General features: G+C 41.4%; 1 long non-coding RNA gene across 1 annotated transcript in view; it reads right to left on the bottom strand.

Moving 5' to 3' along the window:
- LOC108530747 (uncharacterized) overlaps positions 1-9,136 on the bottom strand; it is a 24,287-nt gene that overhangs the window by 5,515 nt on the left and 9,636 nt on the right. Inside the window, exon 2 of the long non-coding RNA XR_001885941.1 lies at positions 2,615-2,730. This is a non-coding gene — a long non-coding RNA (uncharacterized LOC108530747). The remainder of the gene's footprint in view (positions 1-2,614; positions 2,731-9,136) is intronic.

The raw sequence follows: 9,136 nt of genomic DNA, 5'->3' as shown, positions 1-9,136 counted from the left end.
AACTTTGTGAAGGTATATTTTAAAAATCCATTCACTTATCTCTAGAAAAGGAAATTGAACAGCTGGGGACTGATGGGGAGACAGACATTCTACTGTATATCTTTTTGTATGTACCTTCTGCATTTTGAAACATGTAAATGTATTACTTTCTCAAAAATAAATAAAATATTATGTTTATTTATTTATTTATTTATTTATTTATTTATTTATTTATTTTGAGATGGAGTCTTGCTCTGTCACTCAGGCTAGAGTGCAGTGGCGCGATCTCAGCTCACTGCAACCTCCACCTCCTGGGTTCAAGTGATTCTCCTGGCCTCAGCCTTTGTAGTAGCTGGGATTACAGGCATCCACCACCATGCCTGGCTAATTGTTGTATTTTTGTAGACATGGGGTTTCACCATGTTGGCCAGGCTGGTCTCAACCCCTGACCTCAAGTGATCTGCCCGCCTCGGCCTCCCAAAGTGCTGGGATTAGAAGTGTGAGCCACCACGCCCAGTCTAAAAAGAAATATACAATTATAATGAAGAATAAATAAAGAAGCAGTAATACATGAGCTTGAGTGAGCCTCAAAAAGGATGAATAGGATGGTGCATTTTATGTTATGTAAATTTTACCTCAATTTAACTACAAAAAGGAGAGCAAGATTGCAACAGGGAGCTAAAGGCAAAGCCTGTCCTTCCTCCAGTGCACCTCTCTCTTTGGCATGGCTCTACTAATGATGTGCTGATCAAGGCTGAACAAAAGATGCCTCCCCACCACAATAAAAAGCACAGATTTGTATCATTTGCCAATTTGTATCAATTGTATCAATTCCCACCAATGAACATGGAATTGGGACAAAATGCATACAATTGGCTCCTGTGAGCCAGTGCAATTGAGACCCAGGACACCACTGGCATTTACCCAGTTACTGAAACCAGAACCTGGGAAACATTCTCGATTCTTAAACCTTTCCTCTCTCTCCCCTCACTACCCATGGTCTGCTCAATAGCCATTGCACTCCTCCCACATCAGGTAGAAGCCTTGTAATTTAGGAATGGATCCTGTCCCCAGGTGGTCTAATCCAATATATATGCTGCCACCCATTGATACGCAAAGACATTTATCCTTTGGGATAGCCAGCTGAATCCTGGGCCACCTGGAGGCCCAGGGTGCTTGCCTTGAGTCATTCCAATCTGCCAGCTATATAAGCATTATTATTTGGTGAAAAGATAGGGAGGCTCCAGACTAAGGGAATTATAGTCAACTATTCCCCTCACAGGTGACTGACTCAGGACCTCAGTACTAAGTCATTTAGTGCATGCTATTCCCTAGTCACAGAGATTAGCCCAAATGTGGACTCATGACTCAGTTCAGGCCAATGAGATGTAATAAGAGGTTTGCTGGAGGTATCCGAAAAATTTCCTACTCTTCAGAGAGTTGCAGGAAGAGATAATTTCTCTCTTTCTTATATAGAAGATGAGGTTTGGAACCGCCACCACCATCTTATCGGGCAGCCTGAGCATAAACCCCTCCCCGAGAGGCAGGAGGGCCAAGTACATGGCCAGAGCCAGACACCCCAGCCTATGTTTGGACTTCCCATGCTGTAGGCCAATACATTTCCTACGTTTAAGGTAGTTGGATTTAGATTTTCTTTCTTGCAGTTGAATGCATCTTAAGCAACACAGTTTTGACCTATTTGTGCTGGTTTATTTTATGTGTCAACATGGCTAGGCTACAGTACCCAGTTATTCAGTCAAACACTAACTGGGAGTTACTAGTAAGGTTTGTAGGTGTGATAACATCTACTTAAAATGACTTGAAGTAGATTATCTTTGCTAATCTGGGTGGGCTTCATCCAATCAATTGAAAGTTCTTAAGAGAAAAACAAGTTTCCTTGAAGAAGAAAAAATTCCACCTGCAGACTGCAGCATCAGCTCTTGCTCAAGAGTTTCCAGCCTGCTGGCCTGTCCTACAGTTTCAGACTTGCCTAGTCAGTCCCCACAGTCACATAAGCCCACTCCTGTCACTTCTCTTGCTCTCCTTCTCTCTGTGTATATATGTATATATGTACATATATATATATATTTATTTTATTTTTATTTTTATTTTTTTTGAGACGGAGTCTCGCTCTGTCGCCCAGGCTGGAGCACAGTGGCCGGATCTCAGCTCACTGCAAGCTCCGCCTCCCGGGTTTATGCCATTCTCCTGCCTCAGCCTTCCGAGTAGCTGGGACTACAGGAGTCTGCCACCTCGCCCGGCTAGATTTTTGTATTTTTTAGTAGAGACGGGGTTTCACCGTGTTAGCCAGGATGGTCTTGATCTCCTGACCTTGTGATCCGCCCATCTCGGCCTCCCAAAGTGCTGGGATTACAGGCTTGAGCCACCGCGCCCGGCCATATATATATATTTATATACTGGCTCTGTTTCTCTGGTCTAACCCTGATCAATGCACCTCTTTTTTCCTTTATGATACTTATCTCAATTTGTGATTATATACTCTGCATTTATTATGTATACTCTAATATTCACAGTTAGACTATAGGCTTTATGGACATATGTAAGTAATTCCAGAAGTAGAATTTCTGGTCAATGATTATACACATTTGGAAGATGAAAAGTATTGCTAACTTACCATCTTCAGAGGTTGTACCAATTACACTCTTACTAGATTATAGCCTTCACGTCTTTTGTATTACTATGTGTTCCTGGCACATAGTAGGTGTTCAGTAGATATAAACAGATGGGATTCTAGGAAAAGAAACACAAATTAAGGCAAAGAGACATAAAGGTATGCTACATTGGGAAGTTTTTTGTTTGACTAAACCACTTTTTCTTTTAGTTCCCCTTTCCTCTACAGGTGACTTGAAAATTCGAAATAATTCACAATCTGGTGCTTATTCAGTAGCAGCAGGCAGAACTTTGAGTTTGGGGTAAGCCCTCAGTTTGAACACAGACTCTGTGACATTCAAGCTGTCCAACCTTGGGCAGATCCTTAGCCTGTATCATCCTCAGCTTCCACATCTTTGTGGAAATGAAGCTGATGATCTTCCAGACTGAAGTGAAGATCAGGAGATAATACATAAAGCACCTGGTCCATTATGCACTGTGGACATGGGGATTATCATAAGGTCCTCCCTGCAAATTTGGGAACAGAAAGCAACAATGTGCTCTAAAACCAATGTAAATTGAGCACATAAAGCACCAGGGCGGAGACATGAGGTGACCATGAGGAGACAAGCAGGATACCAACCAAGCTGAAGTTGGTAAAACACCTAAAGGAGGATATGACAACTAGAAGGGGATTGTCAGACACAAAGCCTAGAAAAAGCAGAGTCAGAGACAAAGTGAGGCTGTGCCTCTGAAGGCATGTCCCATCAGTCCCCAACATTCAGTCCAAAAGGTCATTCCAATCATGAGAACACATCCATCTGTCTGCCTGAACTTACATAAATAGCTCTTTTTGTTCAGATTCCACATTGATCAAAACTTTTCTGATAGTTTGGGGTCCTATCTGGCCTGTCCACAGGGAATTTTCTCTGGTGCAGGCTCACCTGGCCAACCAGCTCTCCTGACCCAGCATCCCACTCAAACACCTGTGTTCTCTTTTATTTTAGAGGTTAGACAGGACAATCTGATCCAGATGGGGGAGGAAATTGCAATCATGTTTTTTTCTAATTCACAGCTCTAATTAGGGGATAAAAGAAAAGTAGAGCATGAGAAGAAATTGTCCAAGAGCTGGAAAATTTGTAAAAGCACCCACATGCCTATGGGGAAGGCACCCTTGTGAACTTTGCCTCTACAGCTAAGCTGACCTCATACCAACTCTGCAAGGAAGACAGGGCAAGGACTTTACATTGTATTTATTTATTTACTTATATCCAGCTTATTCCTTAAAGGACTTAAGGCAAGCAGGCTTTAAGGGCAATCTTCCCTGACTAGTGATAAAACTAAGTGATAAAAAGAAGTTTGTCCAGAATCACATACTTTTTATATGTAAGTCCAGAAACCAAACTCTGACTTTCTTAGTCTAGGCTAAAGCTCTTGCTAAAGAACCAAACTGAAGATGAGAAAACAGTGCATTTGTTCTAAACAGAGTGCTGAATTCAGAAGACTTAAGGATGGCTTTAGACTAGGACTGAAGTTTGTAATCTGTGATTCAGTTTTTGTTTTTGTAATTTCCTTATTCCAGTCTTTTGAATTCTTTTAGATTTTTTATTTATCGTAAAGTAGATTTTTGATTCCAGCCATAATAGAGCAGCTTATATTGAGCTAACCCTCCCATTGAAAACAACTGTAACAGATGGACTAAGTACATAGCACATTTGAAGGCACTGGAGGGCAACCAAGGCAGATGATCCCTAAGAGAAGGGAGGCACATCAAAGTGATCTCTATACTCACCCTGGCCTAACTCACAGGTCAGGGAATAAAGTAAGTGGCAGTTCCATTAGGCTGAAGAGACAGATTGGAGTTCAAAGCTGCTCAAGTGGCTGCGACTTGATAGTAAAATCTCAAGGAGGAGAGAGTTGCAGAGAAATAAACCCAAAAAGGCTACATGCAATCTCCCCTTGAGATGTTTTCAAACTCCTAAGCTGAGCAAGCACAGGCAGAGACTGCAGGAGAACCAAAAGGAAAACAGCAGCTGGGGAGGCTGGAGAGCTGGGCAAAGAATTTTGCAGCAGCGTGGTACTGAGAAGACAGAAAAATAAAGTCCACCAAGGTGAATAGGTAAAACACAGCCCAAACTCTTCGTTGAAACCCCAAGAAAGACCTGTGAATAGTCACTGCACTCCAGGCTGGGCAACAGAGTGAGACCCCATCTCTTAAAGCTGATAACCAATAAGTTAAAACAAGAGGGGAAAAAAGGGAATAATAAAAATACTTGATTTTCTCCCCCCAAAAAGCAAGAAAGGAGAAATAAAGAACAGAAATAGAAACAAGTTAACAATATAATAGAGTTAAACATAAATATTTCAATAATTACATTAAATGTTAATGGATTAGTATCCCAATGAGAAGATCAGAATTACTTTTAGACAAAAAACAAAAATACCTATTCTGTTTACAAGAGACTCAATTTAGGCTGGGTGCAGTGGCTCACACCTATAATCCCAGCACTTGGTCACTTAGGAGACCAAGGTGGGTGGATTACTTGAGGCCAGAAGTTCAAGACCAGCCTGGCCAACACGGCAAAACCCTGTCTCTACCAAAAATATAAAAATTAGCCAGGCATGGTGGTGCATGTCTGTAATTCCAGCTACTCAGGAAGCTGAGGCAGGAGAATTGCTTGAGTCAGGAGGCAGAGATTGTAGTGAGCCAAGATCATGCCACTGCACTCCAGTCTGGGCGACAGACGAGATTGTCTAAAAAAATAAAGAGAGAGAGAGAGAGAGAGAGAGAGAGAGAGAGAGAGAGAGAGAGAGCATGAGAGAGACTCAATTTAAATAGAAGACACAAAGTTTAAAGAAAAACAATGGAGACTGGGCACAGTGGCTCACATCTATAATTCCAGTACTCCTGTACTTAGGGAGGCTGAGGTGGGTGGATCACTTGAGGCTAGGAGTTCACGACCAACCTGGCCACATGGCGAAACCCCATCTCTACTAAAAAAATACAAAAATTAGCTGGGTGTGGTGGCACAAGCCTGTAGTCCCAGCTATTCTGGAGGGTGAGGCAGGAGAATGACTTGAACCTGGGAGCTGGAAGTTGCAGTGACCGGAGATTGTGCCAGTGTGCTCCAGCCTGGGCAACAGAGTGAGACTCACTATCAAAAAAAATAAAAATAAATAAAAATTAGCTAAGCATGGTGGGCACAGGCTTGCAGTACTAGCTACTACAGAGGCTGAGGTGGTAGGATCGCTCTTGAGCCCAAGAGGCCGAGGCTGCAGTGAGCCATGATCGTGTCACTGTACTCCAGCCTGGGCAAGAGAGAGAGACATACACTGTCTCAAAAAAAAAAAAAACAGAATAGAAAAAAAAAAAAAGCCACGCCATGCCAGCTGGTATAGCTATATTAATTCAGATAGCATAGACTTTAGAGCAAGAAATATCTCTGAAGAGGGACATCTCACAATGATAAAAAAATCAATTAACAGTCCTAAATTTAAATGTACCTAAGAATTTGTCATTTGTAAGTTTTAAAAAAAATGTTTCCTAGCGTGGTTTCAATACATATTAAGCAGTTATCAAAACTAAAAGGAGAAATAGACAAATCCACCATCATTATTGGAGATTTTAACACTTGTTTCAATAGATGATAGAACAAGCAGACAAAAAATCAGTAAGGATATATAAGATTTTAATAACAGAAGTAACTAAATTGATCTAATTGACATATATATATATAGAACTTGACAAATGCAGACTAAATACTGTTTCTCAAGAGCACGTGAATACTTATCAAAATGGACCATATGCTAGTGCGTAAAGCAAGTCTCAAAAATTTCAAAGGACTGAAATTATGTAGCGTGTGTTCTCTGACTACAATGGAATCCAACTAAAAATCTATAACGGGAAGATAAGTAGAACCCCCCCCAATAAGTGTTTGAAAATCAATCAACAGATTTTTAAATAGCACGTAAGTCTAAGAAGAAATAGCAATAAATTAGAAAATATTTAAAACTAAATAATAATAAAAATAAGACATCTCAAAACATCTGAGATACAAGTAAAGAGGGGTTAAAAGGCAAGGCGCGGCGGCTCACGCCTGCAATCCCAGCACTTTGGGAGGCTGAGGTGGGCTTGCCCGAGCTCAGGAGTTTAAGACCAGCCTGGGCAACATTGTGAAACTCCATCTCTACTAAAATACAAAAGATTAGCCAGGCGTGGTGGTGTGCACCTGTAATCCCAGTTACTTGGGAGGCTGAGGCAGGAGAATTGCTGGAACCCAGGAGGTGGAGGTTGCAGTGAGCTGAGATTGCACTACCATACTCCAGCCTGGGTGACAAGAGCCAGACTCTGTCTCAAAAAAAAAAAAAAGAAAACAAAAAAAGAAAGGGTTAAAAAGAAATTCATAGCTTCAAATGTATACATTTGAGAAAAAGAATGATTGGAAATTCACATGATGTAAGCTTCTATCTTAAGAAGCTAGGAAGAGAACAGCAAATTAAACCCAAAGGAATTAGAAGGGAGTCAATAATAAAAAGATAACAGCAGAAATCTTTGAAATAGAAAACAAATATGCAATAAAGAAAGTCTATAAATTTGAAAATAAACTGGAGGCCGGGTGTGGCGACTTATGCCTGTAATCCCAGCACTTTGGGAGTCTGAGGCAGGTGGATCACTTGAGGTCAGGAGTTTAAGACCAGCCTGGCCAACATGGTGAAACCCCATCTCTACTAAAAATACAAAAAATTATTCAGGCGTGGTGGCATGAGCCTGTAGTCCCAGCTACTCAGGAGGTTGAGTCAGGAAACTCGCTTGAACCTGAGAGGCAGAGGTTGCAGTGAGCCAAGATTGCACCACTGCACTCCAGCCCTCCAGCCTGGGTGATAGAGGGAGACTCTGTCTCCAAAAAAACAAAAAGAAAAAGAAACTGGAGATGATGCTTCCACTTGTTTCTTAGTCAAAGCTTGTTTTAGTTCTTGCTTCCATATCTGTACATTTTATTTCCTTGTCTTGTCCTATTGCACTAATAGGACTTCCCATACATTGTTGAATAGGAGCGATGAGAAGGGATGTCCTTGCCTTTTTTCTGATCTGACAAGAAAAGCATACAATTTCTCACCATTAAGTATGATTTTAGCTGTAGGCTTTTTGTAGATGCTCTTTATCAAGTTGAGGAAGCTCTCTCTATTCCTAGTTTGCTGAGAGTTTTTATCATAAATACGTGTTGGATTTTGTCGAATGTTTTTTCTGTATCAATTGATAAGATCATATGATTTTTCTTTTTTAGCCTGTTGACGTGGTGGATTACATTTATTTATTTATTTATTTATTTGAGATGGAGTCTCACTCTGTTATCCAGAGTGCAGTGGCGCAATCTTGGCTCACTGTAACTCCGCCTCCTGGGTTCAAGCGATTCTCCTGCCTCAGCCTCCTGAGTAGCTGGGATTATAGGCACCTGGCACCATGTCTAGCTAATTTTTGTACTTTTAGTAGAGACGGGGGTTTCACCATATTGGTCAGGCTGGTCTCGAACTCCTGACCTCAGGTGATCCGTCTGCCTTGGCCTCCTGAAGTGCTGAGATTACAGGCATGAGCCATTGCACTCGGCCACATTGATTGATTTTTGAATGTTGAACCAGCCTTGTATATCTGAACTAAACCCCACTTGGTCACAGCATACAATTTTTTTTATATAGTGTTGCATTCAATTAATATTTTGTGTTAGAATACTTTTGCATCTATGTTCATGAGAGATACCGCTGTGTAGTTTTTCTGTTTGCCTTTTTTTTTTTTTCAGTAAGAGATAGGGTCTCACCATGTTGCCCAGGCTGGCCTCGAATTTCTGGGCTCAAGTGATCCTCCCGCCTCAGTCTGCTAACTAGTTGGGACTACAGATGTGTGCTATTGTGCCTGGCAGTTTTTCTTTCTTGTAATCTCTTTATCTGGTTTGGAGATTAGGGAAGGACAGATTAGGAAGTAATGGTTTGTTTCAAAATATTCCCTGAACCTTGACTATACTAAGGAGTGATCTTTGTGAGATCTGGATGGCCCTAGTTGGAGGGCTTGGGAAGACCTGCTAGAAACGGAACAGAAAACTATGTAAAGATCCCGGACATAAAGATTGTCAGGGAGTAACCATAGTTATTTGCTCCCCTGCTAGATTAATATCTCATTGGGAAGGTTATATACACATTTATGAATACTAAATTAACAATGGAAGGCTGAGTGTGGTGGTTCACACTTGTAATCCCAGTACTTTGGGAGGCCAAGGTGGGTGGATGGCCTGAGCTCAGGAGTTCAAGACCAGCCTGGGCAACATGGCAAAACCCTGCCAACTAAAAAATCCAAATATTATCTGGGCATGGTGGCATGCAACTGTGGTTCCAGCTATTCAGGAGGTTGAGGCAGGAGAATCGCTTGATCCCAGGAGGCGGAAGTTACGGTGAGCTGAGAACACACCATTGAACTCCAGCTGGGGTGACAGAGCCAGACCCTATCTCAAAAATAAATAAATAAATACATAAATATAAACATTAACAATGGAAGACA

The sequence above is a fragment of the Rhinopithecus bieti genome, unplaced genomic scaffold (assembly GCF_001698545.2).
Source record: "Rhinopithecus bieti isolate Rb0 unplaced genomic scaffold, ASM169854v2 scaffold_7398, whole genome shotgun sequence".
In the NCBI taxonomy this organism is placed as follows: Eukaryota; Metazoa; Chordata; class Mammalia; order Primates; family Cercopithecidae; genus Rhinopithecus; species Rhinopithecus bieti.
Note: the sequence above shows the minus strand (reverse complement) of the source record. Positions and strands in the feature narration are given on the sequence as shown.